Genomic DNA, 15,164 nt, shown 5'->3' on the forward strand with positions numbered 1-15,164 from the left:
TTTAACAGGAGAAACAAGAACTACCAAGCATAATTTAATGTGTATGACTTTAAGGGTTATTTCTGCGAATGAACTTGACATGTGGAAAGATATGAGACTGATCAAGAAAAAAATTGATGATGGGTATCAGTGGCAAAATGTTTCCGTTTTAGGCCCGTAGGAGTTCCAGTGCAAATTTTTCCTGTGAATCTAAACCCTTCATCAATCAGATGTAAATTACAGCATGCATGACTGGCTGCCTTTTCCATTCTAGAGTTCCCTACAGAGAGCAAGAAAGCCAACTACTATTGAGGCTCAGCTAAACTCCAGTCTCTTTTTTGCTATCTTGAGGATATACTGGCACACAGGAAGAGACAGCATTCACTTGAAACCCACATCAGGAGATCTTACAAAATCAGAGACAATGAGTCAAACCAGCATCTTCCAGAACAACTAATGTTGTTTTTCTAGAAGGGGGACTGGGAAGAGGAACATGGGGGAGACGATACAGGAAACAACATTGAAAGATTTCCTACTACCAATACTTTCCTAGTATGTTCCTAGCTTTCCTTGGTGGATTAAAGGCTCAACATGAGCCAGCAGCGCACACTTGCAGCCCAGAAGGTCAACTGGGTCCTGGGCTGCATCAACAGAGGAGTGGCCAGCAGGTCGAGGGAGGTGATTGTCCCCCTCTACTCTGACCTTGTGAGGCCCCACCTGGAGTACTGTTTCCAGGTTTGGGGCCCCCAGAACATGAAAGATGTGGATCTGTTACAGAGAGTCCAAAGGAGGGCTACAAAGATGATCAGAGGGCTGGAGCACCTCTCCTATGAAGGAAGGCTTAGAGAGCTGGGGATGTTCAGCCTGGAGAAGAGAAGGCCCTGGGGAGACCTCATTGCGACCTTTCAATACTTAAAGATGTCTTATAAAAAAGATGGAGAAGGACTCTTTACTCGTGTAGATAACAATAGGACAAGAGGGAATGGTCTTAAACTAAAAGAGGATAGATTTAGACTAGACATTAGGAGGAAATTCTTCACTCAGAGGGTGGTGAGGCACTGGCACAGGTTGCCCAGAGAAGCTGTGGATGCCCCATCCCTGGAGGTGTTCAAGGCCAGCCTGGATGGGGCCTTGGCCAACCTGATCTAGTGGGTGGCATCCTGGCAGGGGGGCTGGAGTTAGATGATCTTTAAGATCCCTTCCAACCCAAGCCATTCTATGATTCTATGATTCCTTCAACAGCTGGCTCAGAGAAACCTAACACGGGAGGCTGGATACTCACAGAGGATAAATTCTTTACAAAGAATAAAAGCACAATACTTATTTCCATCATTCACATGAACCTGGCTGTCATAGACTTTCATAAATAACAAAGAGATAAAACCAAATGTTAAGCAGCAAAAAAATAGAGCTGATCATGGTTTTGGCTGGGACAGTGTTAATTTTCTTCCCAGCAGCTCACACAATGCTGTGTTTTGGACTTTTGATGAAAATATTGGTGATAACACACCAATGTTTTAGTTGTTGCAGAGCAGTACTTACACAAAACTAAGAACTTCCCTGCTTCTGGTGCTGCCCTGCCAGCAAGGAGGCTGAGGGTACACTAGGAGCTGGGAGGGGACATAGCCAGGACAGCTGGCCCAGGCTGGCCAAAGGGATATCCCACACCATGCGGCATCATGCTCTGCAATGAAACTGGAGTAAAGAAGGAAGAAGTTGGGAGATGTTGGGAGTGAATGTTTGTCTTCCCAAGGAACTGTTATGTGTGATGAGCCCTGCTTGCCTGAGGTGGCTGAACACCTGCTGGCTGATGGGAAGTAGTGAGTGAATACCTTGTTTTGCTTTGCTTGTGTGCACAGCTTTTGCTTGACCAACTAAACTGTCTTAGTCTCAACCTGAGTTCTCACACTTTTACCTCTCCAATTCTCTCCTCCATTCCTCCTGGAGAGAGTAAACGAGCGGCTGTGTGGGGCTGAGCTGCCTGCTGTGACTAAACCACAACAGGGCTGTTGAGTGACCTAACAGTGTGTACCTGAGCTACCATGCAGGAGAACACTTCCAGTAACTGAATTTCAGCCGCAGATGGGAAAGCTGAAATTCTTGCTGTGCTTGCGAACTTCACTCACGTAATTATGGGCACAGTTAATCTATGTGCAGACCCTGTGATCTGTAAAAGCAAACCACAAATGTCAGGGTTTGTGAAGTATAATCAGAATACAACTAGAATATTTGAGAAAAGGTGCAGCCTAATGAAGGATTTTTAAAAGTTTATAGAAAATCACGACCTCCTTTTGTCTCACCAGTCTTCATGAAACCTTGAGTCAGCAGCAGCTTGATTTCTGCAGGGCAAAGTCTCCTACGGACTAGCTGAAAGTATTTACATTAACTCACCCATCATAGAGCAATAGAGCTGCTGCATAATTAGAGGTAGTTAGAAGTTAGATAACTGACTTAAATAGCTGTACCTTGTAATTACCTCACTTATCATCACCTCTCACTCCTAGTATGAACACTTCTGTGACCTATTTCAGAACTGTCATCTACTAGTGGTTCAATAGGAACAGATCCAGACTGGGATGCAGGAGACTTGGGCAAATTTACTGATTCCAACATGCAAGTCATTTGATATTTCCATTTATTTATTTCCTTCCCCACTCCTTTTGGTCTTGCCTATTTATGTAATAAGCTCTCACAGAAATTAATTCTTATATATGTCCCTACAATATGAGCTTAGCATTAATGTCTCTTAAAACATATTATTAATGCTATGAACCTATTAATAACGATGCTTCGCAAAAGTTTAGTTTTGTTAAATTATTCTATATAGGCACAACAAACATTTTTGTTACAAAAACTTTTAGAAAGGTAGAAAACATTTTATTTATTTCCTTGTTTTTGCCATTCTAAATTCTATTCGTTCCTGTAATTTAACTTACTGAAATATAACATTGCTACCTGGGAGCAAGATTTCAATTGTTTTTAGGGTCTTTAGATCAAAGGTCTGACATGAAGTCTCCATTTTTTTATGATGACTTATGCTGAGCCACCAAGAAACATGAATTGCAGAAACTAAAGATACATTTTAAGTTGAGTAAGAAAAAAAAAAAAAAAAAAAAGCAGACATCCAAAATTTGCATCTTTGTAATTCAGTCTGAATAGTACAGTCCTATATCTTTGGCAGCTGTCTAGGTGCATGTGCAATATATAGGGGTTACTGAAACCCAGTTTCCACCGGGCCAACATCTACATGGTTAAACTTTTATCCCAGATGATGCCACAGTGGAAGGACTCTGCAGGTAGTCCATTACCTGAGAAGGAGGAATATGTGAGAGACATTGGTAATCCAAAACTGAAATGCTTTAATGGTTGCTTTCTGTACTGACTCTTTCCTGGGCAAGTCCATGATCTTTCATCTACTCAATCAAGAGCACTGGATATTTCCCAGAGCACTCCAGAGCAATCCAGAGCACTGGATATTTTCAAGAATAAAATTCCTGCTTTTTTCTTTGAATAAAATCTATGCCCTTCACACCTGTTTCTATCTTTTTTGACTCAAAGTATTAATGGCTCCTTAAGAGTCTTCATTTGAGGTGAGAAGAGCTATCTTTCTGCTGGGATAATCATTCACAGGATTCAGATAGGTTGGCATCTTCATTTATTGATTCTCTCTGTGTTTTCTTTAAATAAGAATGTGTTAGAGGACTCCATATTTCTGAGCCATTTCTGCACCTCTGGGACTTTTACTTCCCTCTTAGTTTACTTTTGTTTCTAAAGTTCTGGAATAAAAGCTTTCTGTTGCCTTAATGGTTTCTATTGAACCTAGGTTTTGAACAAGTTGTTTCTTTTAAGGAATATTGTAAAAAATAAAAAATAAAAATCTTATTACTTAACTAAACCAATGGATTTAAAAGGAAGAATGCAACTCTGTGAAGTATCTACTAATTGAAATCAGTTTGTTCCAAATCCTAAAACTTAATACCATATGTGAAACCTTTAAAATAGAATCCTTCTATATAATTAATAATAATTAACTAAAAAAAATAAAGCTTTTAATTCAGACCAATTCATTATGCTTCTAGAAAAGATCTTACCACTTGGAAAAAATATATATAAAAAAGGAAGCTTTAGTAATTTTACCTATATATCATTACTATTCTCCCTTTTGGTTGACATTCTGGAGTCTCAATTCTGCCAGGAACTCTGAAAAAGTGTTATTAATCCATCTCCTCTTTCCTAGATGCCTAGAGCAGAACACCTTCTTGCTCCCCTCCAAAATCAAGCACAGAGTCATGAGCCGCCTAATGCCCAAGATATCACTCTATGGTCTTTGCATTCTTTTAGCTGTCGGTCTAGATCAACACAACTCCTCTGAGTAACGGCAGCAGCAGCTAATGAGGTCCAAGACCATACACCCCCCTTTGCTGTCCATTGTTAGTTCTAAAATCACTTCATTCAAATTTTCCAGACAAAATAAAATAAAATAGGATTTTAAATAATGCCAAGATAAAAGATCCTCAAAATATAACAGTAATATCATTAAACATTTGAAAATTATTTTTACATTCTCCTCATCAGATGTAGCAGCAGACTGTGGTATCAAAAGGATAGGTTTTCTGAAGGCCATCAGGCCAGCCTATCCAGATCCCTCTGCAGAGCCCTCCTACTCTCAAGCAGATCAACGCTCCCGCCCAACTTGGTGTCATCTGCAATCTTACTGAGGGTGCACTCTATCCCCTCGTCCAGATCATTGATAAAGATATTGAAGAGAACTGGCCCCAGTACTGAGCCCTGTGGGACACCACTGCTGACCAGCCTCCAGCTGGATTTAACTCCATTCACCATGACTCTTTGGACCCGGCCACCCAGCCAGTTTTTAACCCCACAAAGAGTACACTCGTCCAAGCCTTGAGCAGCCAGGTTCTTCAGAAGAATGCTGTGGGAAACAGTGTCAATAGCCTTACTGAAGTCTAGGTAGACCACATCCACAGCTTTTCCCTAATCCACTGAGTGTGTCACTTTGTTGTAGAAGATCAGGTTCATCAAGCAGGATCTGCATTTGATAAACCTATTCTGACTGGGACTGATCACCTGGTTGTCTTGTAAGTGCTGTGTGATGGCACTCAAGATGATCTGCTCCATGAGCTCCCCGGGCACTGAGGTCAAAATGACAGGCCTGTAGTTTCCCATATCGTCCTTCTGGCCCTTCTTTTAGGTGGACGTCACATTTGCTAGATGCCATTCAACTGGGACCTCCCCTGATAGCCAAGACTGCTGTAATGGAAAACAGATTGGCGAGCACTTCCAACAGCTCCCTCAGTACCCTCAGGTGGATCCCATCTGGCGCCCTAGTTATGTGTACATCTACGTGGAGTAGCAGGTCTCTAACTATTTCCTTGTGGATTATTCTGCTCCCTGTCCTTGTCTACCAGCTCAGGGGCCTGAGTACCCAGAGAACAACTGGTCTTGCTAATAAAGACTGAGGCAAAGAAGACGTTAAGTACCTCAGCCTTTTCCTCATCTCTTGTCACTGTGTTTTCCTCCACATCTAATAAACGACGGAGATTCTCCCTAGTTCTCCTTTTTGCGTTTATGTATTTATAAAAACATTTTTAATTGTCTTTAACAGCAATAGCCAGATTGAGCTCAAGTTGGACTTTGGCCGTACTAATTTTGTCGCTGACCAACCTCACGATATCTTTGTAGTCCTCCTGAGTGGCCTACACCCTTCTTCCAAAGGTTATAAACCTTCTTTTTCTTCCTGAGCTCTAGCCACAGCTCTCTGTTCAGCCAAGCCAGCATTCTTCCATGCCAGCTCATCTTTTGGCATGTGGGGACAGCCTGCTCCTGTGCCTTTAGGATTTCTTTCTTGAAGAGCATCCAGCCTTCCTGGACTCTTTTGCCCTTCAGAACTGCCTCCCAAGGGACTCCGCCAACCAGTGTTCTTATATGATCTAAGCATGTTTCCATTAATGGGAGAGGTTTTGCTACTTTTATTTACTAGCACTTGGTTTGATGTGATTCGGATTTTAAGATCTTTAGAACTGTTTATTTTATACTTCATTGTTACAATATTCACCACTTACATTTTAAAAATTCTTGCAATTACCACTTTTATTCATACATTTTACTTCAGACTCTTTATATCTTACAAAATTCTACTAATGGCTTCTGTTTATGATCCATTCTCAAATGAATATTGCATTTTCGAAAGCCACTCTGTTATGATCAACTTATGTTTGCTCTTGTTTTATTGTTCAGGATACCTACAATACTAAAGATACAAGAAACTATTAAAATAAACAGAAGAAAAACAGAAGTACATAGTTTTATATGAAAAATAGTAATTCTACTCCCACTTTTTCATTTAGAAAAGTTGCTATTAGAATTATGGTTATTTACATTAAGGAATTCCATAACAAATCACAGTTTTATTCATAACCATGAGACTCACAACTTGAATAAAAAATTTGTGCACAATTATCACAAGCTACCAAGAGTTGTCACACAAGCACATCTTCCTCTCTCATCTTTCTCAAACCCTACTCCTGCTGTGAAAGAAGCAACAGGTCTAAAGCTAGTCCATACTGTAAATATAGGCCTGAATGGATTCAACTACATTTTTCTCAGGAAGCTGGATGTAAACCAGCTCCAGTCTGGAACCAATCTAATTACATTCATACTGTATTGCACACAAGTTTATAATCCCTGCCTCTAAATGTTGATGTTCCCCATGATGTTCACTAGAGGCTTTGCTACTGTTATTTATTTTATTTGGAAGACACTCAGATGCAATGGTGATGAGCAGCAGTACAAAACCTTGTGAGAGAGAGTGAGAGAGTGTGAAACAGACATGAGAATGAGAATAAAGACATTTTTATTACATTCATCTTAGTTTGAAATTCATATTCCTGAAATTCTCTGAACAGTGGACTTAAACTACAGTCGGCAAATCATGAAGAACAGATTCCTCACATTAGCCTCCTGGTGTGTGGTGCCAAAAGGTCAAAAACGTTGAATATGATTTAAATGTGTAAGTTGAGATTCTATACAAAAACCACACATCCTGAAGTGGTGTGAGAAATGACCACAAGCCCTTTTAACACTAGTTTCTGTCACAAAGCACAAACATCTCTAACACCAATCTTCTGACTGTATTTTGCCATTCCACTAGGTAAAAATGCAAGGGAGAAAACTATGTCCTCTCACAGCCTGAATATTTTCTATTCTGCTCTCAAAGAGAGTCTGGCATCTAAGTTTGTCTCCTTCCTGTGGGATATTACAAAACTGAGAAATAAATCCCAATATTACTTATTTTTTGTAGCAAATACTTTCTTAATCCATTTCTTTTGCACACATATATAAAGAATATACCCCACATTTACACTCTGTTTCAGTTTTCACGTCCATAACATGGAGCATGTGCATAAAATTGCCACAAATAAAATGAGAGTCACAGTTTGTTCTTTGTATCGGCTAAGAAAAAAAAGTTTTAAACCTTTTTATAGAGTGATAAAGTAGAACAGAAAATTTATAATTTATGGTTCACAGGATGCAACGATTGATACTATATAGAAATTTAATCAGTGTTTCAGAGCTCACAGACATATCACAGTAGGAGGTTCTTGTGACATTTCATGGAGAACTAGGCAAGATGAGGTACTATATGTGTGCATATTTCAGTGTGTTATGTATTTTCTTAAGCTTTTATCCTTTTAAGAGTTGTCATCTTGAAGGGATCATTTCTTCAAAAAGTTCTAAATGCATGAAGAACTGAAGTGTCAACCTCTGGTTGAAGCAAAACACAGTCAGAAATACCTGCAACAGTAGCCAAATTTTTTCCTGATACAGACTTCTCAAAAGTGAGACACATCTTTAACACCTTTTCTGTACTTCTTGAAACCTGCCAGGTATACAACACTTGGCTGTAGTCACATAACCTGGCTACAACCCTGATGTCATGGAGAGTTATGACTGGAAACATTTTGCCACAAAGTCTATCAAGGCTGTTGGAAAAAAAAGTCAACTCAAAGCCTTGCTCCCTTACTTACCCACCCAGATTTACTCCATATCTAAATTCCCAGCAACTAAGAATTCAACCCAAAGAGAGGAATATAAAACTATTATTTCCACATTAAATTTTAATATTCTTATTTGCAGTCTGTTGTTTTATGGAATGAACAGACAGTGCCATGATCTCATTTCATCAGGCAGTATTCCATTATTCTTAATTGAAACAAGTTTGCCTCTGAAACAAGTTTATATGTCAGAGTACCATAATTACATTTATCACTATTCAGTAAACCTACTTATTCACTTTCTGATATTAGTGCTTGTTGGACTGAACATCTAAAGCCTCAGATACTTTATCATAAACCTGTGATTATGGCTGTTATTCCACAGCTTCTCATTATGAATGTAGCCAGCTACATAAACCTTTTGATAAATGTTATCTGATACATTATTAAACATTTTGTGTTGCTATTATCAAACTGATAACTTTGTTCATCTTCCCATTCTCTAGCATTTTTTCTCATACCCCAAAGTTGTGCTTTAAATATATGAGACACAGTAATCACTTTTTTTTTTTTTTTTTGGATTCCAAATTCAGAGAGCTACCTTAGAAACAATCTTAAGGATAAATATAAAACACTAGAAATAGCTCAAAATTATATATCTGGCCAGATGCAAACAGTTTAATAAAATGCTTACTATATTATGAGGTGACAATCATTCTTGAGATTATACAGAAGGAACAGGAATCACAGCCATTAATGACTTTGAGGGGAGCAGGATGAAACTTTTTTCTTTAAAGATGTCTTTTTCCATTAAAAATATGCAGCATTTGTTTCTTTGTCTTACTTAAAGTGCAACCATCTTATCTTAAAATATATGTAGAAAAAAAGTTCTAGCATAGTGAAGAAGGCCAGTTACAATAAACCAATGATTAACGAGTAAGGATGACCTACCATTGACTGATAGCTGGCTGGAGTGGTTTCCATTCCTATCTGTTCTGTCCCCAGGGCAGAAAGTACAGTGACGTTCATGAAACATCTGGAGGGGGAACCTACATGGTTAAAAGGCTTGGATATTAAGAAGAACCCATACCAATTTTTTTGTACACAGAAATAGCTGCTATTTTATAAACCATTTTTTATGTCTGGAGCAGAGACTGGACAGATACAGACAGAACAGACAGACAAGAGATGAAAAGCCTCACCCCAAGGTGATCCACCTCTGCAAAGGCAGAAAACGGAGATAGTAAACAGGTAGTAAAGTGGCATATACAATTTCCTTATTCTACAACTTCCTGATCTTTCAAGATTACTGCACAAATGCAAAACCAAAAACAATTATTTGGGGTAAAAATTCTGGGTTAAGAAATAGAGAAAAAAGAGTGAATCAGATTTCAAAAGCAAAAGTATTGATACTTCTTTATGCTCATGTATTAGATGACTTTGTCCTTTTCTATCCTGCCAAATACTGTGAGCTTATTTAATTTTAGACAATCAAGAAAATTCTATTCCAAAAGAAATGTGCAACATGACCACTGATTTTTCTTTTTTTTTAATTGTTTTATTTCAATATAACTCAAATTTGTGAAAGTAAGCAATCTATTTAAAATGAACAGAAACCAGACATCATCCTAGGAGTCTAACAAATATATATATATATGTATATATATATATATATGTAAAGTTAATCTATGCCATGGCAAGATATCAGCTCATTTCAAAAGTTCTATGTGGCCTATAAAATTATATCTATGAATACTGTGAACAACTTTTGTATTTACCATTGTTAGACCTGGAAGTTGCAATTTGGGTTTACATGTCAGTATTCGTCAGCAAAGCACCAAACTTCATCTGGAGAAATAGAGCATGAAATCACTTTCTCACCCTGCTTCTGTGCATCATACCTAACAACACTGAAACTTTAAAAAAATAAATAAATCCACACCACTGCTAAAGTGGTGTAAAAATAAGTTGTCAGATTATTTTCTCAACTCAAAATCAAGTCTAGAAGTATATACACTTCTGTCAGCATCTAGAAATCTGATCACTCTATTCCAATTACTGCACCTGCACTACCTTTACCTTTCATTTTCCATAGTTAAAAATAATAGCTAAAAGAACTTCTAAAAATGAGACTTGCAATGCATGTTTAAATATTATAGTTACAACAACATAGTTATGAATAGACATATTTCAATTGTCTTAGGATGCATAGCCAATTATTAATGAGAAACACTGTTGAACATTAAAGATTTACATGAGCAAAAGTAATGTCTGGATTCTAAGAAAAAAAGCCTAAGCGAAACTAATTGTCCTAGAAAGCTCATCAGGTGATTCATGTAGGCTTCCAGAATAAGAACGTGTTACTATTCCTCTACCTGCAACTTTAACATCAGCAGAGCTTGTTCATACTAGACACCTTTCACTTCCTTTGGAACCCTACTTGAAATGTGGCACAGCATAAGCAGATGATGGTAATGTGCTGTATATAATGCAGAACAGTTTTATTTATGAAAAGAGTTATTCGTAAGGCTTTTGTTTTAACACATAACCTAAAAGTAAATATGAGCAGATTCATTTATGTATTTATCTCACATTTCTGTATTGATAATGAATAAGTATACAAAAGAAAAAAAAATGAAAAACAATGTTTTGGACCAACTCACTTGACCAGTTCGAAGATTATTTGAAGTTTGAGTATTTTTTTATTTACCAAAACCATGTTACAACTTAGAATACTCAGTTTTCACTTCCATCTCAACACAGGTCTCATCCTTCTTCCTTTTAATTTTAGCCTCAACTCTCATTTCTACTTCAGTCTCACCTTTGCATGGAAATAGAGAAGGAAAAGGACTTTTCTAGGTACTCTTTCTCTTCTGAGGCTGTGAAACTAGTATCATTGTCCTTTAGAGGATATGAAACTGATGTCCCAAAGGCATCCCTGATATTGGTCTGTAATTAGAGGTGAAGGATGTGTGAGAGTGACCTTGCTGATCTGGCAAGGTGCAAGTGTACCTTGAGAAGGACTATCTTAAGTTATTCCCTTAAGTGAACATCATAATGCATGAGAAAGTCAGTTGAATCCTGTCTTGCTTCTGCTTCTTATTCAGGGCTTCAGATCAATTCCATGGCATTCCATGAAGAAAACAACAACATCAAAGTCTAACCAGTGAAGAAATCTAACTACTCGAAGAAATATAGTGCACTTAAAAAGAGATCTAAACTCTAGCAGAACAGAAGCTGCTTAAAGCTTTTCACACTTCTAGGGACTTTTTTTTTTTCATGCAAAGAAAGGGAAAAGTTCTAAACCAAGGCTTCTATCACCCTATTAGAAAATAGCGCAATTAAAACTATAAATGTAAATTATTAGGTAAGTGATGGAGGAATGGAAACAAATGAGAAAAAAAAAAATCAGTTAAAGTTTCTTCATTTGTAGCTGCTTACTCAGGCTTTCTTTGGCTGGCACAGTTGATTAAGAGAATGATTTATCAGTCAAATGACAGCTCTGTTCTTGCCTGCTGCCTACTGTTCAAGCTTCCTCTGTCCTGTCTTTATCCTTTAATCCTTTGCTTCTTCTCTGTTTACCCCATTCTATCTTTTTTGTTCCTATTGAAGGGGAAAAAAGAAAAATCGGGTTTTAATCTCTACTCCATGTTTCCCTCCAGCTAGAGGGAAATCACTGTGGTTAGCTGATAATTCTTGTCATCTGCTCCAGAGATGGAGCCATAATTGTGATTGCCTATTGCCTAGAAGAAGGGTATAAAACTGTGGGTCTCACTTCCTTGATGCTTTTTTTATCCTAGAACAGACTGCACTTGGTCACCTAGGCTCTCAGGCAGGACCCATCCTGAGTATTTAATTCATATTTAAAGAGGGAAGCTCTCTCACGGTTGTAAACAGAGCTAACATTTTTGTGAGGATTTGAAAGTTAAGTTGTTCATACATTGCTGCAAATCCCTAAAGTAACTTTGAAGTTGTACATTTTAAAGGAAATGAAAAGATAAACATAGGAGGAGTCAATAACACAAAATTTGGGCTCTTTGTATTGGATCATTAGGCACAATTAGTTGTACCACCCTTGTTACAAGGCAATAAAAGTAAGCACTACACATGTAATAAAGACAGTCCACTGTTGATAACCAATCTATATTCAGCTTACCACCAGCTGTAAATGCAAGCAATATGTTTCTTATAAACAGGTCTGGAAGGTGGCTCCCAGAATACCTTTAGGGAATGTGTACTTTTTGAACTAATTAATCACTGAATGTCATCACTGCTCCACTCCGCTGCATATGAAATAGCGGTTCTCTGGCACTTAAATATATCTGGCAGAGGGAGGTTCAAGTAAAGCACCTTAAGAGAAACATGAGAGATTAGCAGGAGTTGACCAGGTAACAATGGGCAATTTATCAGTGTAGCTTTTGTACCATGGATAAGTTTCCTTTATTATTTGCATTCTTTTCATGCATATCATCTGTGAAGTTTTTCCTTTTCTCCTTTTTAGTAACACCTTGAGTGAACGGCTTTTGGAGAAAGTGGGCTTGATAGACACGTATTGTAGGAATAAAGGCTATTTAAGCTCTCTGCCAATGTACATCAGCCCTAAGATTCTTTCCAATACAGTGTGTTAGAGTGAAGAAAGACAACTTTTGTTTCTAAACATGGGTCTTTTTGTCATACGTACAAACAGAAGTAGGACACCAAAGCATGAATTTTCACTACTGACCCTAAGGCAGAATATGAACCAAGGTCTCCAGAGGGGAAAGGCTAATGCACTAACCGACTGCACCACCAAGTCCCCTTCACTTTCCAATTATCACAAAACCTCTCCTACTGCTGTGACATTCTCTCTGCCACATAGGTCAAAAAGTGAGTTACTGTCAAAAGTGATTCATCTATCAGCTGGCTCAGGAATGCTACTGAATAAAATGACTGGTGCTTTTCCTGAGTGTGGCTGCAATAGCACAGATTTACTTTCAGGCTTTTTATAACTGAAATCATGACTGCTTTTTATTCCTACAATATCATGTCATATCAGATTTAGAGACATATTGTACGGGGAAAAAGTCTAAGTAGTACCTCTTTCATAATAAAGTTCAAGTTTATAGTTATTGTAAAACAAAGACCCCTGCTCAAATGGCTTCATTTTTAATGCATAAAATGATGTATGACAGGTCTGTTCTTAAATACACAGCCATATTACAAAGGTGATCTAAATATGTTTTTACTTCTTTCTAGCATGCATTTTAATTATGAACAAAGTAAGCTGCTTATGTATTCAGAAAACATGCTTAAAACTCAAAATACCATGACAGACTTCTTCCTCTTTAACTTTTCTATACCTATCCTACACCTTATAAAAATAAATGCATTATCAAGTGACCCTATGCAATGATTCACCAGGGTAGTTTATTTGTACAAAATCCTCAACATTCATGCCCTGATTAAAATCACATGCTCAAAGTTAGCAGATTTGCTCTAATGTTAAAAAGTCATTTTCCAAATACTATATAGTATAATAGTATAAAATTTCTCTTCCATGAGGGATTCAATAATTTAGTACTGCAGATTAAACAACTCAGAGTGGTTTCAACCTGTGAACCTTTTTTACTCCTTTTTTGAGGTTTCATTTTGCCTCAAATTGTCACACAAGCTTAGTAAAGATGCTAAATATTTATGAAGTTCTTGGCCTCAATGGTATGAATCAGTGAGTACAAAATTAGACATTTAACAGATTAATCAAAATCTCCATTTTATATCAAGTTAGCTGCAGTTATTTTGATGTTTAAAGATTTTCTTTTCTTCTAAACTTTCCAACACTTTCCAGCTCCTCTCTTGTTGCAAACCCAGTCAAAACAAAATATTCTTACACAATTTCAGAGTACTTTAATACAGTGGCACATTCTGACTCTTTTGTAAATGAGGTCTCTGAGTCAGGGCATTCTGCTAAAAATTTGTCTCTAACTTCAAAAAATTCCACCCAAGGCTCTGCCAACTTCATTGATCCTACTGCAGTTGTATCAATGCTGTGTCATCACTTACCTGCCAATCTTTGCATTTGCTTCATGCAGACATAGCGTGTATAAAACAACTTCTATAAACGTATTCACTTGCTTTCTTTCTTAAATACTTGTTTAAAAAAAATCCTTTAAGTTGGCCAGGTTTCGGTCACGTAGACCAAGGTCACATTGTACAACCTTATCTTGAGAAGAGATTCTTAATTTAAACCATTTGTTAACATCTGTTCTTCAGACATCAAGCTAATAGCAAATGAAATGTTACTAAAAGAAAACAACTTGCAGAGTGCCTATGAATTTTTACTTCATTAAAAATCATGGCATATTATTGACTTGTAACAGATTTAGTAGAAAAATTCTAAATAAAATTTTTGAATAAATGAGACTGAATTTTCCCTTTCCTTACAGAACCTATCATTCAAAAACTGTGACTTAAACAAGCCTTTTAGCAAAAGAAGTAAGATCACAGATTATTACTACTATCAGAGAATAAAAATAAAAGCTCTTTCTTATATTCAAGATATAATTTACTACAAGAAAGAGTACGATGCAAGATCTTATAATTCAGTTGCCCATTATAATAATTAATCTGGACCAAAATTACTTGTACATTATTTTTCAGTAGTTATCTTCTTACACTCTCTATATAACTTTCAGCCATTTACTTTTATTTAATGGCCTCATATTAAGTAATATTAATATGTCAGTCTTTAAATTACAGTATTTTAAAATTTTATGTATTTTATAAGTTGCTTACATATATTAATCAAAACTTGACAAAAAACAGACAATAAACATTCACAACAGAAAGAAAAGGAATAACTACATAGACTAAAATACCATAGCAAAGAATCTAAGATGGTATTTTCTTAAAGAAAATTTAAAAATCCAACACCTTTTGCTTTAATAGAAATATCACTAACATTTGGGTCTATGAAAAAGTATGTTATAATTAGCTACTACTATGCAGTAAAATGATTTTTAAAAGAAGTTCCAAAAGCTACTTTTTTTTTAATCAGCTAAAATATGTAGATAATACGTTGTTTTGATTGCCTATAATATTTAGTCTTCATCACCTGCAAGAAGATTTTCTGTGATTTAAAATACCTAGAATTTTAGCTAACAACATGGAGATTCTATAGAAGAAGCAAAACAT

At 36.9% G+C, this 15,164-nt stretch overlaps 1 long non-coding RNA gene across 5 annotated transcripts in view; it reads right to left on the bottom strand.

Moving 5' to 3' along the window:
• The window catches only part of LOC125183127 (uncharacterized), a 155,174-nt gene that overhangs the window by 54,877 nt on the left and 85,133 nt on the right, over window positions 1-15,164 (bottom strand). The window contains exon 6 of one of the 5 annotated variants that reach the window (XR_007164351.2): window positions 8,946-9,043. The exons of the other annotated variants lie outside the window; for them this stretch is intronic. This is a non-coding gene — a long non-coding RNA (uncharacterized lncRNA). The remainder of the gene's footprint in view (window positions 1-8,945; window positions 9,044-15,164) is intronic. 5 annotated transcript variants of the gene reach the window in all.

Source organism: Anser cygnoides, chromosome 3 (genome assembly GCF_040182565.1).
Source record: "Anser cygnoides isolate HZ-2024a breed goose chromosome 3, Taihu_goose_T2T_genome, whole genome shotgun sequence".
NCBI lineage: Eukaryota > Metazoa > Chordata > Aves > Anseriformes > Anatidae > Anser > Anser cygnoides.